The sequence below is a fragment of the Lactuca sativa genome, chromosome 1 (genome assembly GCF_002870075.4).
Source record: "Lactuca sativa cultivar Salinas chromosome 1, Lsat_Salinas_v11, whole genome shotgun sequence".
NCBI lineage: Eukaryota > Viridiplantae > Streptophyta > Magnoliopsida > Asterales > Asteraceae > Lactuca > Lactuca sativa.
The window spans coordinates 101,312,876-101,337,024 of record NC_056623.2 but is presented as its reverse complement, the minus strand read 5'-3'; the positions used below and the strand labels follow the sequence as shown (position 1 = coordinate 101,337,024).

General features: G+C 40.5%; 1 long non-coding RNA gene across 5 annotated transcripts in view; it reads left to right on the top strand.

The window, feature by feature from the left end:
* The window catches only part of LOC111899425 (uncharacterized), a 36,535-nt gene extending 12,714 nt beyond the window's left edge, over positions 1-23,821 (top strand). For 2 of the 5 annotated variants that reach the window (XR_008232647.1, XR_008232650.1), the window contains 3 exons: positions 21,677-21,761; positions 21,835-23,282; positions 23,567-23,821. This is a non-coding gene — a long non-coding RNA (uncharacterized LOC111899425). The remainder of the gene's footprint in view (positions 1-21,676; positions 21,762-21,834; positions 23,283-23,566) is intronic. The other 3 variants (XR_008232651.1, XR_008232649.1, XR_008232648.1) reach the window with 3 other exon arrangements.
* The last annotated feature ends 328 nt before the right edge of the window (positions 23,822-24,149 follow it).

Here is a 24,149-nt window from a genome sequence, read left to right as displayed (position 1 = left end):
TGGCTAGCCCTCATATAAGTATCACTAGTGCCAATTTCTTGAGCTAAAAGGGTCTTTATATAGTGTGGCTATTAGGGTTACACCATGTAACTCATGACTTTACCCATTCCTTATGCTCCATGGGTTTCAACCTCCATGGAGTATCCATGGGTCACCACATGGGTTAAACCCAACATAAGGAATCTTGGATCATAAGCCCACATATATAAGAATTAACGGTTTTCACAATCAATCCCTATATATTTAATTAGTCTCTTTTGATCACTAAATTAAGTCCAAATTAATTATTGATCAATACTAATTAAATAACATGATTTCATATTAATGTATTAGAACTTATAATATATTAATATGTCACAAATGTCATCTTCTCACAAACGGTCTATCCAAATGTTCCGATGCCATGCAACCCAAATGGACCATGCCGAGTCGGGTCAAGTACATACCACTTATAGTTATGGACTTAGACACTAATTCAACAGTCTCCCACTTGGATAAGTCTAAAACTATTATTGAGTATGACTTCAAAACCTAACTGGCAATCGTAGCTCTCAAAAGCCGCTGTCGAACTCTGACCTTTGTCAATGACTTGTCCATTAGATAAGGGATCATATATTCCTCCATTCTAGATATCATATGGACTGAGACATGGATTAAAATCATTCTCTCTGTCCATTTGTTGTTTCCCGATTTCCGATTTATGACGACTGACTAATTGAACAAATCAAATCAGTCCTAGCTTGGCTAAGCACTCACATGTATCATCATTAAATCATCGAGGGGCCCACAGATATCGCTTTTATCCCGAAGGTAAAAGGAATGGATAAACTTAGACTCATATGGCTTGTTCTACTACTTGCTGAATCATACACAGAGGCACGTTTTATAACATCGAGTTACCGAATGCGTTTTCGTCCAATCAATGTATAACCAACTCATAGTAACAACTCATATCTCTAGGTTTGAAGAATATAAGATATTATCGTCTCATGATTACTCATGATAAAATCCATGAAGTGATTCCAATGAGCGCGGGTTGAATCCAATACTCAGAACTTATGAGCACTCATGAGTGTTGTAGCACAACTTTGTCCCCCAACTTGGACCTCTACAAGCCAACCCATGACAGTCTTGATTCATATCTACTTCCAACATATGACCGACTGTGGAATGGTTTGAATAACTTAGTCACTCCGGAAGAATAACCTAGTTTATTCTGGAAGTCAAAACATGCAAAATGAAACACAAGAATAATTGAATCTAATATGGTATCAAAACCTATGAACATAAATAAAACACCTTTTATTTATCACCATATGATTACACATTATTCATTGCATACTGTTTCAGCTATCAACTTTATTCTTGAATTAAAACAATAGTTGTCCCATGCTCCGAGCATGTACACTATGTTTTTCTAAACAATAGCTTTTCCATACACCAAGTATGCACTGTATGTTTGTCTATGATCCTTACTTTGTGAAATAAACCAATTGACCAAACTTTCAATGATTCTAATTTCACGCTCCCGAATTCTTATGGCAAATGCAGGAATTCCAAATTCATGCCATTTTACCGAAATCTGTTAGATTCTAAACTTATATGCAATGATTCTCTTGTAATGATTATGTACAAAGTCACAAAGACTTGACAACAAACATTGCAGAGCATTCCAAAGGAGATCAACTCCTTGGAAACATCCTTCTTGCATTAAGTTTCCTAATCTTACATAGATTTATTGAACAACTTCCACCAATGGGATCATTTCCACATTCCCCTTTTGACTATCACTTCTGAATAAGAGTTGCCTCTTTTTAGAATATGTCAATACGATCCTTCCAACAATTAACACTATACTTCCAACTGTCTCTGAGCAACCAATCTTTGGTAAACCTTAGATTTTCCTCGAAAATTGCTTAATCATTTTAGTCATATCCAGTTCTAGACCTTTTCCCTTCTTAATGCCCCAGACATTTGGAAAATTTTAGAAAGGATGAATATAGCACATGTAATCGATCCTATATCCAAAGCATATGGGACATGATTCATGATGTCTCACATAAAGACTAAACCAGTCTTTTGCTATAATATTTCCATTTCTATTTGCCAAGTTCTCATAATTCAGATTATGAAAAGGGATGCCGTAATCATAATCGAATTTTAGAACGCAAATAATGAACCCATATATAGAATTTCCTTATGTTGAGCCATTCTAACATGAAATTCATATATATATATATATATATATATATATATATATATATATATATATATATATATATATATATATATATATATATATATATATATATATATATATATATATATATCATTGACTAAATTTCATTAAAATCTCAATCTAAGCTTTTAGAATTGAAATGAAGTATAATTTCCTCTCCCTTAATTATAGCAAAACAACTTTTTCAAACCCTGCAGCCTCACGGATTGAAACTTTTGTTTTCTATAATTAACATTGCTAACTTGCAATACTTATCATAATTATCATGCTCCCACTAACATGTTGATTATTAGCATAACACTTATGCTCCCACTAGCTTTGACATGTACTCAGAAATCAGCTGGACTTCTCGAAACCAATACTTTATTGACTTTCTTACCAAAGTTCAGTTTTCTGATACTAGATTGCTTTGATAAGACTTTATCAAAATCATACGCCTTTCATTAGATAACTCACAGGTGTGTCTAAACAATTTAAGAACTATGAAAAGGGATGCCATAATCATAGTCTCAATTGTTTAGACCCTTGTCACTTCTCACAAGTCCAGGTTAGTGTGCCGGTTAACCACACACGCTCCACTAACGACTTGAGAATGCAAATATCACAATTTCTATCTAGTTAAAATCTACTTAGTGACAATGTTTCCTCACCATCATTTTCATGAATCGGAGAGAAACCTTATGACACTTAGATTTAATGGTGTATGTGTTCTTATCCATGTAAATTGTCAAAACCATAGTCACAATACAAGGATAATGACAAATCCAAACTCATATGGACTGAACTCAATCTTAATTTCTTGTCATCTGGCAGCTCAAGGGCCTGCCATTGCTTCCAAGTTGTTATGCAACCAATTGAGAACTCTAAGAACTCATATGCAAAGCCAACTTTAACTGGAATGAGCACAAAATATGTCAACATGATAGGTTATAAACCTCAAGTCGTGTGCTAGTGATAAACTTACAGGTTTTTATTCTTGATTTTCCTTTCAGGATCTTTAAGACTCCCACTATCCTCTTGACACATAAGGCTCACTTGCCTAATATTCAAGAGATAGTTTGGATTCTTTATCAAGACAAACACTTTACACAATTGGCCTTAGTTGGTCTTTGTTTTGTCCAAAACATCACAACTTACCAATTTCAAATGTACAAGAGTAGAAAACTTTTACTTTTACATTTGACTAGTGTTTTAAAACTTTCTTTAAGATATTTCACTCAACTTACAGTCTTGGAGTATGACCCTAAGACTAGTTTTGGAACGAAGTATGACTCATCTTCTTGATTTGACCACTTCAACAATTCATAGCTCCTCTTCTTAGCTATCAGAATGCATTTAGGGAATGAATTGCGATAAGGTCTCTTAATCGTTAAGATGATCATATGAAATGATACTAAAGTACTCTCCCATCTTTTTAGATTTGAGAAACTTTTATCCTTCTTCCTAATTTGATTCTTCTTATTCACTCTGCCATACATTGGATCTTTTCCAACGTTTCAGAACTATAATTAAGCTTGTAAGTACAACCATATTTACTAAACCTTAGTAAATTATGACGAATAGTCTTATCAATCTTTTGTGGTGGACTCTGACCAGTGCACAAGAATGTGTACCCGATCCCTTAGTCCTTTACTTGACTCACACATCCATGTGAACAAGTAATTAGTCTTAATTTTCCAATGCTTGAAAGTTCTCATTCATCATGCTATACAACTTGCATGATTCCAAGTTTCTATCCAACTGAAACTTGGGTGATGAGAATTTTTCCTTATTTGGTAAATTTAGACACTACCACAAATGACAGAATCAAATTCATATTTCCACTCTTGCTATTAATGGAATCTTATAAGCAACAAAGATTTTCACAAACGCCATTGTAAGAATATTTTAAAATAAATAAAATCAAAAATTTTCCTTTTATTTAAAAACTTTGCGGAAAAACTATCCTTACAGTGCAAAAGCACATGAAAGCTTTGTTGTTATCTATTCCTAAGCAATATATCATAACTCCTAAGAAGTAGCTCAAGAATCCGATCTTCAAATTATGCGATAGAAATCCATCTACGTGATCAGATTCAACATATTCTTTCTTTAAGTTTCTTCACTTTTATTTGATTCTTAAAACATCAACATGTGACCCAGTCACATCATGTATCAAGAATCTCAGAATAGAAACTTAGCAGAGTTAGATAGTGGACTTTACCTGAAGTAGAGTCGAACTTATTAACTTTAACATCCTTAGGTAAAATTTGGCAGCTTCGCAACTAATGCCCCTTCCTTTGGCAATATAAACATATGGAGCCTTTGGGAATGGTACCGGTACTATCACAGACTTAGCTTTTCTCTTTACCATATCGTCAACCGAGTTGACTATGGCCGATCCCTTTCCATTGGGAAGAGAATGCTTTTTCTGGATTTCCAGTGTCATCATTGTCAATGTCCATAAAGTTTTAGGAATTTGATCTTAGCAAATAGATAAGATCATTAAGGGTCTTGTCATAGTCTGTTTCATAGGGGTCCCAAAGGAACTCACTATGTGACTTAGAAAGTGATTGAACATCCAACTTTCTCAAGACTTTGACACCCAACTCTCCCGGCTTGTCAATATGTGACTTCATCTCCAAGATGTGATCACACCTAGACCTTGCCTTGCCAATAGGGCTTGAGTGACCTTGAACTTGTGGGTTAGGGAGAATAATTGGAGGTGGAGAAAGTGAAGTTCCAAGAGATTTGGGAAGATCATAGATGTCTAAACTAGACATCTTTTGGGAGATATTCAATATAGTTGATCTAAAGTCCTTAATATAACACCCAATATGAAATATTAAGGCTAGGACCCAACACAATATTTTATAACTCGGAAGAGGGATGCCGTAATCCAAGCTATAAAATATTTGAAGGTAGGTGAATGACGATTCACCAATTTCCACCATGAAAAACGAAATAATTATTAGGTTTTTAATTGGATTTGAAACTCCTAGATCTTTTGAGATTCGTTGAACTGTTCAATGGCATGTTTCAATCTCGAGTGTGCCCTTCAGGTTTTGTGACTGGGATTCCGAGGATCACAAAACAAGGTGTGAATAACCATGCAAATATACTTGGTACCCTTAATATTTACCCCTCAATCGATGTGTCGGTTAACCACACACGCTCCATCGATACTATGATAAATATTAAGTTACCCTTTGCCTACCTTGTTGAATACGAGTTAGTGTGACGGTTAACCACACACGCTCCACTAACCGACTTAAACAAAGTGCAAAGTGTAATTTCATGGATTAGCACCTTATTCACATTTTCCTGAAGTAACTAAGATTGGAAATTATAAGAAACATTTAGTTACTTTATTTTTATCATTAATACTTTTAATGAAGGGAGAATTATAGTCCTTGTCCTACCCGTTCGGCTAACAACCCTCCACCGGTCAAGGAAGCGGTGGGTGAGAGTGGACACCCATTAAACTGCCATTTTATAGGCAGTAACCTTATACCCCCCTTATAGACCAGCTTTGTGAATGAGGCCTACTAACGGTAAGACTGACTTGCTCTTATACATATATAAATATTATTAATTTATAATATTATAAAGTATAAGGGTTGAATTTTAATTCTTTAAAATTCTAAGGGATTAACTTGGAATTAAAGTATTCATAAAAGAAAACTTTTCAAATTCCAAAGCTTGAGGGCAAGTTTTGAAATTATTCAAAACTCTTGGATTTTCATAACTTATGAGTTTTAATTAAAGCTTTAAAACTTTTAATGAAGAGACTCTTGGACATCCATAACTTGAGGACAAGTTATGGAGCCATAAAAACTATTTATAAGGAAAGACTCTTCATTTTTTTTTTGTAACCTAAGACATTTTTATTAGTTTTTAAGATTCATAAATGTGACTTTTCATATAACTTGAGGACAAGTTACAAAAACATATTTTATGAACAACTTTTAGATTAATTTGGATTTAAAACTACTAACACATATTTTTCATTAATCTAAAAAATAACTCATAAAACAAGGTAACACAAAAAAAACTTTTGGATTCCATAACTTATGGAGTTTAATGTTTCTTTTATGATGAAACTTTTCATGTTCCATAACTTAAGAACAAGTTATGGAATTCTTTAAAACATTAAGACCAAGTTTTGTAACTCCATAAAAAACTTTGAATCAATTTATTTAAAAATCTTTTCATATCCATAACATATGGAGGTTTCAAAAAACTCTTTAGATCAAACTTTTAAAACTAATAAAATAATCATATAATTTTATCTTTTACTAAATTTGACCTAATTCAACTCATATAGAAAATGATTCAAATTTTACAAATAATTAGTTTTTCACAAAAACAAGTAATTATCTTAAAATTTGAGAAACATCATGTTTTTTTACCTTTTTTTTTTCCAACTTTGAAAATAAAACATTTGCATTAATATAACAGAAAACAACCCATGGCTCTGATACCACTGTTGGGTTTTGAGCATTCTAACACTCCTAAGTGTACATGCAACCCTAAATACCTTGGATCTATGTTTTCTCTATTATACATGCAAATATGAATATTCCAAGGTATTACCCTAACTAGCGTACAATCTTTTGATACTTGAATAATAAACTAGATAGAAATACATACCTTGTTGATGTAGCTTAACTCCATGAAGCTCGGGAGCCTAGTGCCCCAAGTGTGACACCTCAAATGGTTCACACAACATCATCAACACTTGGAATAACCATGAAAAGAAGACACTTCATGCTCAAATTGGCTAGCCCTCATATAAGTATCATTAGTGCCAATTTCTTGAGCTAAAAGGGTCTTTATATAGTGTGGCTATTAGGGTTACACCATGTAACTCATGACTTTACCCATTCCTTATGCTCCATGGGTTTTAAACTCCATGGAGTATCCATGGGTCACCACATGGGTTAAACCCAACATAAAGAATCTTGGATCATAAGCCCACATATATAAGAATTAACGGTTTTCACAATCAATCCCCATATATTTAATTAGTCTCTTTTGATCACTAAATTAAGTCCAAATTAATTATTGATCAATACTAATTAAATAACATGATTTCATATTAATATATTAGAACTTATAATATATTAATATGTCACAAATGTCCTCTTCTCACAAACGGTCTATCCAAATGTTCCGATGCCATGCAACCCAAATGGACCATGTCGATTCGGGTCAAGTACATACCGATTATAGTTATGGACTTAGACACTAATTCAACATGAAGAGGACCTTAAGGAGTTAGAACCTTTAAATAGGCTCACAATCTCGAGAATTAGGGTTTTTGATCCTGCATAGTATGCGTTGCGTAGCTCAACCTATACCCCACATAAGTCTTTAAGTCCCCAAATGAAGTCTTCCTCCTATGCTCATCGTAGGAGGCTATCCTAAGCCCCACATAGGACATAAAAATGAAAATAAATCCAATTTAATCCAATAAAAGTCATACATGTGGATCCAGGTGTTACAAATCTCCCCCACTAGAATCAGACTTCACCCTCGAAGTCCTCAATCTCGAATAAAGCATGATAGTGGGTACGCGTCTCCTCCTAGGGCTCCCAAGTCCACTTAGGACCATTCTGATGCTGTCACTGCACATTCACCAATTCCACTACCTAGTTAGGAAAAGTCTTTTTTTTCCTGTTGATAATCACTACATAATTCTCGACATAATTCAGGCCGTTATCAACCTGAATATCATCCAAAGGTACCATGGTTGTCTCATCCGTCATACACTTCTGTAACTAGGACACAAAGGGTGCTATGAAGACTGAGCTCATATGGTAAATCTAAATGTTAGGACACCTTGCTCACCTTAGCTACTACCTGAAATGGACCGATAAACCTCGGGCTTGGCTTACCCCGCTTCCTGAATCAGATAACGCCTTTCCAAGGCAACACCATTAGGAGTACGATATCCCCGACATGCAACTCCAACTTGGATCATCTTTGGTCAGTGTAACTCTTTTATCGGCTCTGGGTTGTCTTTAATCTCCGCCTGACCTGCTGTATGAGGTCCTTCGTCTTGAGCACTATCTTCGTGCTCCCCATAACCCTATGACTAACCTCCCCCAAAATATTGGGATGTAACACTTCCTCCCATAGAGAAGCTCGAAGGGAGGCATTTCGATGCTGGCGTGATGTCTGTTGTTGCATGAAAACTCAGCCCAAGGTAGGTAAGAGTCCCAAATCCCACCAAAGTCAATGATGCATGCCCTCAGCATATCCTTGAGCGCCTAAATGGTCCGCTCACTCTGCCCATCTATCTGCGGATGATAGGCAGTGATAAAGTGTAACTGGGTGCCCAACTCCTCATGAAATATCTTCCTAAATCTAGAAGTAAAGAGAACATAACGATCTGAAACAATCAAGGTAAGCACACCATGTCGAGCAACTACCTCTTAAACATAAATGTTGGCTAATTTCTCAGCTGAAGAACTCTCCGGATAGCCAAAAAATGAGCACTCTTGGTCAACCGATCGACAATCACCCAGATAGCATCAACTCCCTTTGTAGTCTTTGGTAGCTTCATGATGAAATCCATGGTGATCTACTCTCATTTCCACAATTGGACCTCCAAAGGATGCAACTTGTTGTGAGGGAGTTGATGTTTGGTCTTGACCTTCCGATAGGTCAAGCATGGCTCTAATAACCATGCTATATCTATGCCTTAGACTGTGATACATCTTTTTCGTGCATGGTTGAATAGAAAATTTCAATTTATGTGCCTCGTTTGTCAAAATCTGTCGAGTCCTACCCGAAAAAGGAACCTAAATCCAACCATGCAGTGTCAACAATTCCCGACTATCATAATCAAAAGCTTATACTTGACCGACTACTCGCTCGCTCTTTTGATTCTCCTCCTTGATGGGCTCTGACTGTGCAACTTTGATCATCTTTAAAACTGGCGTCATAACTGTCATCCTCAAACAGACGTCTCGAATCAAGGCACTAAGCACCCTGCAACTCAGAGCATCAGCTACCATATCGGCCTTACCTAGGTGATACAAGATCTTACAGTTGTAATCTTTGAGCACATCAAGCCATCTCCACTGCCTCATATTCAAGATGGGTTGATCCATCATATATCTCATACTCTTGTGGTCCGTGTAAATTTCATATCATACCTCGTACAGGTAGTGGCGCCAAATCTCGAGGGCGAAAACCATCGTCCCTAATTCCAGATCATGCTTAGGATAGTTCGCCTCAAGAGGCTTCAACTGCCTCAAAGTGTAAGCGATCACATGCCCCCTCTGCATCAGTACCGCACCCAAGCCCATAATTAATGCGTCACAATATACAATAAAATCCTCAAGTCCCTCATGGAGGGTAAGTACCGGCGCAGAACAGAACTTCTGTCGAAGAGTCTTGAAACGTCCCAAAAATTTTGTTTTTAATTCATTAATAAAACCATAAATAACATCATCAGATAAATTTCATAAAACATGCGTCTAATAAACATCTCATCAACTGTCACAATATCATAAAGTCATCTCAAATATCAGAGTGAATATCCCAGGCTATAGACTGTGGTGTGTGCTATGTAATCATCTCGAGCCTTTCCCTTTGCTAGAAGAAGTACCTGAAACCAAAATTGAAAACCGTAAGCAAGAAGCTTAGTGAGCTCCCCCAAACTACTATATACCATACACATAATATATAACAAATAACATAACTTTGGGACTACTCCCAACTGCATCGGGACGAACCCGACATCAGACTCATGTCCGACATCGGGCTCACCCCGGCATCAGACCACGTCTGGCATCGGGCCCCGCCGGACATCAGGCTTACCCCGACATACACATTGCATAACATATATCATAAACACATAACATGCATCGGGATTACCCCGTCATCGAATTGAAGCCTGGAACACATAACACATAACATATAAACTAGCATACAACACCCTGGCATCGGACCTAGGCTCGGAACACATAACACATAACATGCATGAATCACAAAGACATCAAGCATACATAAATACTTCTCGGGACCGCCCTGAAATCGTACCAAAGTCTGGAACACATACTCTATGTCGGGCTAGCCCCGGCATCGGACCAAAGTCCGGCACATATTAACATGCATAATCGGGCCGACATTGGTTCCTTCGACCCGTTCCTACTAAAGGAAGACTCACCTCTCAAACTGGGTGCTGATCTCGTGCGTGAGGAATCTCTGCTGGCTGCTCCCACGACTCCCCGACTAGCTCTATACAATAATACTTAGTTAGAAAACTAAAAATTCATCTAAGGGTAAAATGACCATTTTACCCTTGGTCAAAGTCAACGCTTCAGTCAAAGTCAACCTTCTAGGTTGACCAACTCGTCGAGTCAACCCTTCAACTCGTCGAGTTCTATAACTCAGAAATCCTGGAATTGCAACTCAATTCGCCGAGTCATTCCCCGACTCATCGAATCCCATCGGGCTGCTCAGTCACGACATGGCGAATCAACTCGTCGAGTTCTGGCATGCTAAAATCAGAACAACACAACTCGACTCGTCGAGTTCGCTTATGGACTCGACGAGTCCCATTGTCTGTTTGGCCATCTTAATAGATTAAGCCCCTATCTTATAGATCTAAGGTCCTTAGCTCGTTTGCTCACTGGAATGGCCTTTCCAAGGGTAAAGTTTCTAACTTTACCCGTTCATAATTCTTCTTAAAGGGTTTAGTCAAAACCCTAGTTCCTTTAGGACATAGATCTTGTCCAAAAAGCCTTAGAATCTCATATCCATGCATGCAACCCTAGATCTAGGGCCTAGCTGTCAGATAATCACATAAAGTCTCAAGATTGCTTCCATGCATGGCCTTTTTGAGCTCAAAAGGCCATAAATACTTCTTTAGCACTTGCATGTGGGCTCTAAGGGCATAAAGTTTGCACCTTTATGTCCTCACATCCTCTCAAGGTACTAGATTTGGAAGAGAAACTCATGGATAGAACCTTACCCAAAAGTTAGCAAATCTTGGACCAAAAACCCTTAAAAGAGGTCATAAATAGATCTAGGGAGAGAATGATCAAGTTTGAGGCTTTATTACCAGAAAATGTAGCTAAAGTGATGAAACTTATGGATCTACAGTCCTTCTCTTGAGTCCTTTAACTTCTTCTTCTTCCACAAGCTTCAAGAGACATAAACAATACTCAAAAGTAGCTCACACACTCAAAAAGCACTCTAGGGTTTTGTAGCTAAGGGTTTGGGACAAGGAGGCTGCATATGAGGCTAAGGGGTGGGGATTAGGGTGTTTAAATAGGGTGCAAAACCCTAAAATTAGGGTTTCACCCTGACCAAGCTACTCGTCGAGTCAGGGGCTTGACTCGTCGAGTAGACAACTTAAACTCCACGCATAGTCTGCATTCTACTCGACGAGTTAGGGCTACCAACTCGTCGAGTCTTTCTCTCAAAATCAATAAATAATTAAATTAAATGCCTACCAGGGAACGAGACGTTACAATTCTCCCCCACTTGTCTTATACTTCGTCCTCGAAGTCTGCTGTGTCTGAAAACAACACTGGGTAGTGCTCCCTCATCTCCTCCTCAGGCTCCCAAGTCGACTCCGAGCCCTTGCGGTACTGCCACTGCACCTTCACTAGCCCGACCCTCTTGTTTCTCAGCTCCTCTGTCTTGCAATCCAGAATCGCCACCGGTCTCTCATTGTAATTCAGGCTGTCATCAACCTGAATATCCTCTAAGGGTACAACCTACGTGTCATCCACTAAGCACTTCCATAGCTGGGAAACATGGAAATTGCTGTGGAACTGGCTGAGCTCGGCGGGAAGATCCAGTCTGTATATGCGACCTTGCCCACCCGGGCTATGACTCTAAAGGGGCCGATGTACCTAGGGCCCAACTTGCCCTGTTTCTGGAACCGTACAACACCCTTCCAGGGTGACACCTTTAGGAGGACCATGTCGCCCTCCCGAAACTCCAAGTCTGAACGCCGCTTGTGGGCGTAGCTCTTCTGCCGACTCTGAACAGTCTGAAGCCTGTTCCGGACCTGCTGGATCCGCTCTGTGGTCTTGAGTTGTAACATCCCAATTTTCAAGGCCAAAAATTTCATTTTTAATTAAGTAATTTATAATATAGTTTACCAAAAACATTGCCAATGTCATATCAATTTATAGAACCATAATAACGTGTCTCAAAACCATATCATCAATAGTAATAAAAATCAGAGTATAATCCCAGAAAACTCAATGCGGAAATCATGTGTGTGTGTGTGATACACTGCTACACCGCCGACTCCTTCCCCTTGGATGAAGAGGTACCTGAAACTATAAGCACAAAGCTTAGTGAGTTCCCCCATCATACCACATACCATACAATCATACATGCTGTCGGGCAATTATGGGGTGCCCGACCTACCCATGTCAAGCCATTCTGGGGTGCTGACTACCAGTGCAAGCCATTCTGGGGTGCTGGCTACCCATGTCAGGCCATTCTGGGGTGCCTGTCTACCCTCCGGTCTATCTCACCCGGTCACGGGGAATATTTCACCCCTACTACTATCACATAATAACATATAATAAACATGCTGTCATACATATCTGGGGTGTCCGACCTACCCTTCGGTCCTAAAAACTGATCGGGGGACTATTCCCCTCCTACTACCACTATCACATAGAACATAACATATGGGCACATAGAACATATCAAGTAATAGCAAACCAGATAATTATCACAAAGACAATCGTCTCAACTGTAATCAACTACTAGTGGGTCGGCCTTGGTGCCTTAGACCCACTTCTACTGGAAGGTAACTCACCTCAATGTTGTGTAGTGTCTGTACTATCCTCGGCGTGAAAATCAACTTTCCTCGACTCCTCAATCCCTACACAACAACTCTTCTAAGTTATCAATTCATACTCACAACCCCTACAAGTGTCAACTCAAATCCAGGTCAAAGTCAACTTTGGTCATAGTTAACCTCCAGTTGACTTGACTCGCCGAGTTGGTCTACCAACTCATTGAGTCCCTATTCCTCCAAAATGATTCAACCCCCGACTCTACTCGTCGAGCCTAGCAACAACTCGACGAGTTCTCCTTCAACCATAATATCGGGACCATCTTCAACCGACTCGACGAGTTCACCCTTGAACTCGTCGAGTCCATCTTCATGGGTTTGGGAGATTACCTTGGACTCGCCGAGTTTGCTCATACACTCGTCGAGTCCCATGATTTCCAGGTCTATAATCACGTCCATCTTTTTTGAGTCCTCTCCTAGACTCAACCAGATTCCTCAACGTTAACAAAGGTCGGGGAACCATTACCCAACTCGCCGAGTCCCAAGAACAACTCGCCGAGTCCACTAAGTCCATCTCCATAAACTCGATTTCTGTTGATCTCATCTCATCCAAAGGGTAGATCTGACCTCTTAGGGTCGATATAACACGTAAAGTCACGAACTTTATGTCCATGCATGGGTCTTTAAGCTCACAAGGACCAAAAATGAGACCTACAAGATACATGGGGCTCTCATGGCCATAGAGTTGGCACCTTTATGCCATGAGACCCTTCCAAAGTCCAAGATCCGAAGCCATATCCCCACATTACACCCCACAACCCGAAAATGGATTAGAAATGCCCTAAAGATACCAAAATCCAAGCCCTAAAGTTGATTAAACACATGGAAAGTCAAGATTGAAGCTTTTTACCTTAAATGAGCTGGAGATGGAACACAATCTCTGGATCTTCTAGCTTCAACTGGAACTCCCAAGCTCCTTTCTTCTTCTCAAGCTTCACAACCACCAAAAATGCACACAAATGGCTTAAGAGCACTCAAAGAAGGCTATGGTTTCAGTTTAAGGTCTTCTGGAAGTGTGAGGAACGATGGAGGCTGATATGGGAGGAAGTAAGTTGTTTAAATAGGGTGCAAAACCTCAAATTTAGGGTTTCACTCAAACAACACCTACTCGCCGAGTCGGTCTCCCGACTCATCGAGTAGGTCACTTAAACCCCCGATGAAAGACGGGTCTACTCGACGAGTTGAGCCTCCAACTCGTCGAGTCCCAGAATAAAACATTTTGAATTAAATACGTACCAGGAATCGGGTGTTACAAATCTCCCCCAATTATCTTAAACTTTATCCTCGAAGTCTGCTACTGAGTCCTGGAAGAGCTCGGGGTAGTGCTCCCTCATCTCGTCCTCTGGCTCCCAGGTCCATTCCGAGCCCTTGCGGTGCTGCCACTGCACCTTCATCAGCTCCACCCTCTTGGTCCTCATATCCTTTGACTTCCTGTCGAGGATCGCCACTGGCCGCTCGATGTAGTTCAGGCTGTCATCTACATGAATATCCTCCAAGGGCACCACTACCGAATCGTCCACCAGACACTTTCGTAATTGGGAGACGTGAAAAGTGCTATGAATCTGACTGAGTTCGGCTGGCAGGTCCAGCCTATATGTCACCTTGCCCAACCGGGCTACAACCTTGAAAAGTCCAATATACCTGGGGCCCAGCTTGCCCCTCTTCCTGAATCGAATGACACCCTTCCAAGGAAACACTTTCAGGAGTACCATATCCCCCACCTGGAACTCCAGGTCCGATCGATGCTTGTCGGCATAACTTTTCTGCCGACTCTGAGCTGTGTGAAGCCTGCTCCGAACCTGCTGGATCCTCTCTGTATTCTTGAGTACCACTTCGGTACTCCCCATGACCCTTTGACCAACCTCACCCCAGCATATCGGGGTCCTGCACTTCCTCCCATACAACATCTCGAAAAGAGGACAGTCAATACTCGCATGATAGCTGTTATTGTAGGAGAACTCAGCCAGAGGAAGGTAAGTATCCCAACTTCTTCCGAAGTCTAAAACACACGCCCGCAGCGTGTCCTCCGGAGTCTGGATGGTCCGCTCACTCTGACCATCCATCTGCGGGTGAAAAGCAGTGCTGAAGTGCAGACGAGTACCCAACTCATCGTGAAACTTCTTCCAGAACCTGAAAGTAAACCGCACGTCTCGGTCTGAAATCACTGAGACTGACACTCCGTACCGAGCTACTACCTCTCGAATGTAGATATCGGCCAACTTCTCGGCCGAGATGCTCTCCTGGATCGGTATGAAATGGGCACTCTTGGTCAACCGATCCATGATGAGCGAAATCGAATCCACTCCCCGTGCAGTCCTAGGAAGCTTTGTGATGAAATCCATAGTAATATCTTCCCATTTCCACATGGGAATGTCCAACGGCTGCGTCTTGCCGTGAGGCCTCTAGTGCTCGGCCTTGACCTTTCTGTAGGTCAAGAACCTCTCGACGCACCAGGCGACGTCCCGCTTCATGTAGGGCCACCAGTAGTCGGGTCGAAGATCTCTATACATCTTCGTCGCCCCGGGATGGATAGAAAACCTAGATTTGTGCGCCTCCTCCATCAATACCTGGTGTACACCTCCATGATATGGGACCCATACCCTACGGTGAAGAGTCAACAATCCACGGCTGTCATAGTCGAAGGAGGAAACCTGACCCACAATACGCTCGCTCTTACGATGTTCGTCCTTCATGGCCTCCTACTGGGCCTCCCGAATCTTCTCCAACATCGGAGCCACAACCGTCATCCTCATACAGATATCCCTGATTGGCGCTGCTTTGCAGCTAAGTGCGTCAGCCACGACATTGGCCTTCCCCTGGTGGTAGAGGATCTCGCAATCATAATCCTTTACCACATCAAGCCATCGACGCTGCCTCATATTTAGATTTGACTGATCCATGAGATACGTCAGGATCTTGTGGTCCGTGTAAATGGTACAACGAACCCCATAGAGGAAATGACGCCAAATCTTGAGGGCGAAAACAATAGCCCCCCAGCTCCAAATCATGCGTCGGATAGTTCGCCTCGTGAGGCTTCAGCTACCTCGAAGCGTAAGCGATAACGTGCCCTCTCTGCATCAATACCGCGCCCAAACCCGAGATGGACGCATCACAATATACTACAAAATCCTCCATGCCCTCTGGCAGGGATAAAATTAGCATCTCGCACAATCTCTGTCTTATCATCTCAAAAGCTATCTGCTGATCCGTGCCCCACTGAAAGATCACATTCTTCTTGGTTAAGCAGGTCAATGGCACAACAATCTTGGAGAAATCCTGGATAAATCTCTGATAATAGCCCGTTAAACCCAAGAAGCTACGAATCTCTGATGCATTCTTCGGTACTTCCCACTGCAACACAACCTCAACCTTGGCTGGATCAACTGAAATACTCTCTTGATTGATGATATACCCCAAAAACTGTACCTACCGCAGCCAGAAATCACACGTGGAGAACTTTGCATAAAGTTTCTCCGCCCTCAGGGTCTCCAGTACCTCCCTCAAATGTTGCTCATGCTGTTCCGTGGTCTTAGAATAGACCAGGATATCATCAATAAAAACGATCACTGACCGATCCAGCATCGGTCTATACACCCTGTTCATGAGATCCATGAACACTGTTGGGGCATTGGTGAGCCCGAACGACATCACCACAAACTCATAATGCCTATACCGAGTTCTTAAAGCCGTCTTCGGTATATCTTCATCCCGAATCCTCATCTGATGATACCCTGACCGTAGATCAATCTTGGAAAACCAAGATGCACCCTAAAACTGATCAAACAAATCATCGATCCTCGGTAACGGATAACGGTTCTTCACCGTTAGTTTGTTCAGCTCTCTATAATCGATGCACATCCTGTGTGATCCATCCTTCTTTTTCATGAAAAGGATCAGTGCTTCCCACGGGGAACTGCTCGGACGGATGAACCCTCGGTCTAGCAGCTCCTGAAGCTGCATAGATAACTCCTACATCTCGGGTGGTGCCAACCGGTATGGTGCATTTGCTATCGGAGCGGCACCCAACACCAAGTCAATGCGAAACTCAACCTGCCTCTCCGGAGGCACTCCTGATAACTCTTCAGGGAAAACATCCCAAAAGTCCTATACGACCGGTACACTGCCCATATCCGTCGTGGTCTCTACCCTCATATCCGAGATATAAGCCAGAAATCCCGTGCAACCCTTCTATAGAACCCTGCCCTCGCATCCGAATAGAGGGTTGGTCCCTACGAGGCCCTCTCACCATGAATAACCAGTTCTCCCCCACTTGGGGTTCGAACCCTAACCACCTGGCTCTCGTAATCAATCATGTCCCCGTTGGCCCCTAACCAATCCATCCCGACAATCACCTTCAGCCCTCGCAGCGGTATCGGAACTGGATCCATGAGAAACCTCTCACCTAACACATTCATGACGCAATCCTGATACACCCTCACAACACTCACAGTGCAGTCATCTGCAATCTCTACCTCGAGTGGGGAATCCAAAGTCCCCGGTGCGTCCCGGAACTTCTTGCTAAGTGACACGAACGATCGGGTAGCACCTGAATCAAACAAGACATGAGCAGGCATACCATTGACCAAAAAGGTCCCTATATAAGCATAAAATACACATAAGTCATACAAATAATAAGAATAGTGAATAACAGACACGTACCAGCCACGACGTCTAGCGTTGCCCGAGCCTCCTCGGTAGTTAGGTGAAATGCACGACTCTTCACCGTCGGGGCATCCGCCTTAGCAGGGCGGCCATCTGTGATCCTCAATGTGGCGGTCATAGGCACCACCTCTGCTCCTCCCCCTCCCTGCAACTTTCGGACAATCGGCCCGCTTGTGGCTAGTCTGGTTGCAGTGAAAACATATCAAGCCCTTCTTGGGGAGTCCCTGCTCACGTGGCCTGGCTGACCACAAGTATAACACACTGTGCCATGTCCCCTACATGCTGCCCCATGTGATGTCCCATACTTGGCACACCGGCCCCGACCCTGCTGGCCCTGACTAAATGATTCTGAGGTCTTAGGCTTTTTAGCCTGACCTACTGCTGCCTGGGCCTGCTCAGGCTTCCGCTTCATGCGGAAGTCCAACTCCATCTCCCACTCACGGGCCTTCTCCACCATCTCATTCAGGGTTTTGAACCCTGTAAAGCTCACAAACTCCCGAATATCATCCCTAAGCATGGAATGATACCGCGCCCGCATCATATCCTCAGCGGTAGCATACTGTGCGATCAACAATACTCACTCTCGAAACTTGGCGGCGATCTCCGCCACAGTCTTGGTGGTCCGCTATAGGTCATGAAACTCCTTCACTAGTCGTTACACCTCGATAGGTGGTGCAAACTCCAAGTCGAATCGCCGAACAAACTCGGCCCATGACATCTCAGCCACACTGGCTACTCCTACCTGACCCATAACCTCGCCCCACCAATCCCGGGCCCTGTCTCTCAGCATACAAGAAGCAAATCCCACATTTTCCGCATCCGGGCAAGAACTCGTGCACTGGGTGTTCTCGATATCCGTCACCCAGCGTCGTCTAACAATGGGGTCCCTGGCCCCGAAAAACTCTGGCACCCCACATGCCTTGAACTCCCGAAATGAGGGAGTTCGGGCCCTAACCTGACCCACAGCAATCTCAGCCCTGAATGCCCTGATTCTCTCCTTCATAATCTCCATCATACCCTCCTTGACTGTCCTAAAAATGACTGGGGTAGCGTTAAGGATGCCCCTGGTAACCTCGGCTGCAGTAAGCTCGCGTAGCCTCTCATCAATGACATCGGTAGTGTCGCCTGATCCCGCCCCGGATCCAGATCCCGATCCTGGTCCTCCTGCTCCAAATCGTGTCATCACCATACTGAACTAAAATGTCATAAATCGTAACGATCAGGATTTCCATATAAGGGATCTTCCCACACTGCTCCTCCTTGAAGTCGTCAGATCTAACACTGGCTCGGGTACAAGTCCTGTGCTTTCAGTAGTACGGGCCCAAATATTACCTTCCACACCTACCTGTACTTTTCCCTAGTGCTCTACCTGATAACTCCAATTCGTCCCAAAACATACCATATCTCACAACTACCGCATATATCAAATCTTAGGCTGTCCTAAGATTTGCTTTACTCATATCAATCAGATCAATCATAACAGGTTGCATTTATGCATGCAAATTGTACACAGAAAAGGGTCAAATAGACTTTCGAATAAAAGATTCTACCCTAGGACCACAACCAAACAAGGAACAGGAAATAAAGCAAAATCAATCATTCAGAGGCTATAAGCTCCTAACCATATACAATTTTAAAAGCATACACATAACATAATCAACAAAGCTCAAATATCAGTATAACATGGCTAACATATTGGGGAACTACTTACTTGGCTCGGCTGATCACGAGCGTTGCACTCTCATCTTTTCCTTTCTTTTAAAACCTTTTATGTTATTTTTGAAAATAATTTTTACCATTTCCTTAGTTTGAGTCCTAACACACCCGAGAGTGTGTCCGAATCCCTCAAACCAAGGCTCTGATACCAACTTGTACCGACCCAAATTTTAAAAGAAAATTTTCATTTTTAGTTAGTCAAACACATTTGCATAAACCATGAAATCCTAAAACAATTGTTTTCAAATCCACATTCATTACAACTTTATTTAAAAATATCAGAGTGTCCCGTAACATATCAGTGAGAGAGAGTGTGTGCACATCGCGCCATCACACCTTGCCCTTGCCCTTGGCTCAGATGTACTTGAAACAAATCAACAAATGGTAAGCTAAAAGCTTAGTGAGTTCCCCAGATCATACCCAAACACAAACCACATACAACATATCATACTAGCTAAACAGCTATACATATCACATAAGCCATGCATACCAACATATAAGGAAGCCCTGGAAACCCTCCAGGGTCTTACTCCGGGTGCCATGGGAACCCCCACATGGTCTTAGCCCAATGCCTCAGGACCCCCCGAGGTCTTTGACCTAGGATGCCAGGGAAACCCTCCAAGGTCTTACACCTAAGTGCCTTGGGACCCCCCGAGGTCTTTGACCTAGGATGCCGTGGAAACCCTCCATGGTCTTATACCTAAGTGTCTCGGGAACCCCCCAAGGTCTTCCATACAAGATACATAGAAACAACTAGTACATTGCATATCACATAATCCAAATAGCATATATGTAACAATTAATGGGTCGGCCTTGGTGCCTTCGAACCATTGGTATGGTAAGGAAACTCACCTCTGTCCGAAGAATCCGAAAACTGCTCTCCTAACTGTCTGTAACCTCCCGTATTGAATAATAATATTAACCCATGTCAGGACATCACATAATAAAAGGGAAACCCAAACCCCAAGTCCTTTCATAAAGGCCCAAAAGTCCTTTCTTTGTTAATGGGCCCAAAGTCCATGTCCAAAAATCACTAATGGGCCTCTTGCCCTAATAAGGCCGTACCATAACATCAATGGCCCAAAACAGATAAAATGGCCTACTATTCCCACAACGCAACCAAGTCCAATAATCAAATGATGCCCAACAGCTCAAAGGACCAAAATAGATCCAAGCCTATCTGTGATACGTACGCTTAGCGTACCAACCTGGTACGCGCAACATACTGGGTCTCTGGGACTTACACGCAACGTACGCTATGTTACGCCCAGCGTACTAACAGATTAAGCACTTTCTCCATTAAGTGCTTAATACTCGATTCCTTTACGTCCAAAAGTCAGATCTACGCTTATTAAGACAACCTAGGGCATAAAGTTGTCAACTTTATGCCTTTGCATGTCTCATATGCTCCCAACACCCCTATTAAGACCTTTTCAAGGTTCTTAACCCATGCATGAGGTCAAAACACCCACCAAGACTCCATTTTTATGTTGCAAAAGGACCAAGGGACCTCAGATCTGTCATTTCCATCCTCTAGAGTTGCTTAACTCACAAGAGGAGATCCAAAATCAACCAAAAGGACAAAACTTGAAAACTCTAGCTAGATCTAGTGATTTAAGTGGAAAGGTGCAAGCTTTATACCTCCAGAAGCTCCTCAAGGTCGACTATATGCAGATTCTTGAAGCCAAATGACACTCCAAGCTTCCTTGACAACTTATTCTTCTTGAATGAACACTATAAGGACCACATATGCACTCTTCACAAATGGTATTAGGGTTTTCAAAGTCGTTTGAAGATGAAAGGGGCTGATGAGGGTGAGGCTCAAATGAGTTAAGGGTGTTTATATAGGTCACAAGTCCGAAAATTAGGGTTCGGACATCCGGCACGTACGCCCAACGTACTTCTGGTACGTCCAACGTATGTGCTGCCCCTCCGCGATCACCCATGCGTAGTACGCTAAGCGTACTCATAAGTACGCCCAGCGTACTTAACGAACTAATATGCTTAAAATTGAATTTCCTCAAGGGTTTCAAAGTCATACCTGGTTTGGATTGTTACAATTGTTTTTAATTTACTTGACTTGGGTTTTTAGATTTTTGGGTTATAAGCAAGATTTGGTTTCATTTGAAGGGAATTGGTTGTTGTGAGTTTGGTCAGTTAATACTAATTGTATCGCCACTACTATACAAATTGGAACTGCTATACTCATCTCTTCTGCTTTGCGATTCTTCTTGCAGGTAATGAGTTCTTTGAGGGTTCTAATGGAAATTACCGGACATTCAAGAAAAAAGGCGCGACTAAATCTTCATTACAATGTACAAGGTTACACATTTACACTTTCAGATTCCTTCACCCCAATGTTTCAATTTCTTGATTATTTATTGTTTCTTTTCAGTTAAAATTTTGCATATATTCTCATTATATTGGTAAAATCAACTTTTCAACAAATATTTCGGAGGTGGGATTGAATCATATATTTAATAGATGTGCGAACAAGGTAATTTCCATTTCATGCTCCTTCAAATGTTATTATTGCTCCCCCGTTAAAGAAAAAACTACATTTTGACTAAATGTAGGGCTTTTCAATTGCGAAATTGGTATCGATTTTGTTGTTGCCAATGTCATTATGTTCGTAGTACTTAGTCTAATGATAGAACTGATAGCCACGTAGTACTTAGTCTGATGATGGAATTGATAGACAAACATCTACCATCTCAAATTTTAAACACCATCGTTTTTACTCTCTTCTTCATCCCAACAATAAAAGTTCATAATTAATGAAAATCACTACATCTTATTTTCATTTTAAAGTTGTTAGTTTCAGGTCCAAGAAGATGATGGAAACACAGTTAATGCACTTCCGCACGTTAAACGTCTTATTGAGCTTAAAAAAGATGATCATTTTGGAAAAATTGCCATGGTTAGGTTTGATTCCAACATCTTACTTGAAGAAAATCAAAACCAGAGTTCAAAAACATTCATACAGCAGTAGGAATCATCACTTTCATTTATTCTCATGCTACCTCTACAGAAGTTATGTTATGCTTTTCTTTTATAAAACATGAAAACAATAGTTTTTTACAATAGTTACTTAATAGATTGTTTATGTTCATGAGTCGGGTTTATGATATTCCTATAACTTTTTGTTGTTGTAGATAATATTATGAATGAAACTGAAAGAAAGTATTTGAACATCAACATTGACATCAATAAAAAAGTTATTTTTAAGTTGTGATAAGTAGGTCTTTTAGTTTTAAGTTTGTTTGTTCTTGCCACAACCTTTTAGTTTTTTATATTGATTGAAAATTTTCTACTGTCTTAATGATTCATTTATAGCATATTTTAAGACTAGAGTGCTTCAATAATAAAGCAACAAAAACAAAATGTATAAAGTCGAAAGTTAAAAATGAAAGTAAGTTGCCACAACATTTAGTCAAATTACAGGCAAAGCGCAACAAATAGCAATATACTTTCATTTGTAGGTCTAATATAGCATTTAAATTTCATCTCGAATTATTAATATTTTTAATCTTTAGTTTAACTATTATCTTATGTTTTTTCAATCCAGTAATTACTTATCTGAATGAATGTTGAAATAAAGACCAAAATTAGAAATTCCAAGGATCAAATTTGATATGAAACCTTGAAGCGTAGGATTTGCTTCCAATTTTCAAAGGAGTGCTCAAATAGCTCTTACAGTTTCATATGTTAATAGGATGCAAAATTACATGCTACTGATGAGGCTATACCTATGACACTTAGAATTTTGTTGGTTGAAGCTACTGCACCTGCATTACAATGAGGTTGCTGCTTCAGTCTCATCGTTTTGTCAGTATATTGCTAGTAAGTTTTTCTTTTTTATTTTTCTATTTTTTTTGGATAAACCATGTTTAAAATTAAATGACGGAGAATTAGTAAAATGGTAGGACGTAATGGGAAAAGCCTCATTTCCCTGATTTACTTTGCATTAAGGCAAAAAAAAAAAAAAACTCCGATAGTTGGTCTTGAAAACTATGAAAGATGTGAGATAATTGGTTTGGTTTTAGTGTTTTATTGTTTTATATAAGTGTTAAAAGACAATTTATTTATTAGGCGATGAATTTGTTATATATAATTTTGTTTTTCAGGTTGTTGCATTTGTCAAAACCTGTGTTTCAACTGGAGTTGTTCAGAAGTAAAATTATGTCGGTAAATCAAGAAAATACATTTTAGCTGAAGGTTGAAGGCATCTTATATTTCCTTTTACTTTCCTAGTTCATGTGTGGATTCAAAATGTCTTTTGTGTTGATCGAACTTGTGATATGTTATTAACAGATTAAAAAGGATAAATCTAAAAAAAATCCAATATGGGTGTGCAAACATAAATGTCATTTTGTACTTATCTTAATGTAATGCATTTATAGCAATGTACTTTGGTTTAGTATAAAGCTATCATTTTTTTTGCTGCTTTAATAGCAATTTACTTCATTTCTGCTGATTTTTGGCTACTTTAATAGCAATGATACTTGCCCTATCCTTCAAGGATTGTGTACACAACGTATTTAAAAATTACACTACTTTCTTATTCTTAGAATAGGTAAGGTGAAGTGGCAGTCTTTCAAACTATTTTTCGATTGTTAAGCAAAGAAATTTCATTATTAGGTAGATTTTTAAAGTATAATGGTGTAATCGGATGAAAACTAATTTATTTGTTTGGTTTTATACACTAGA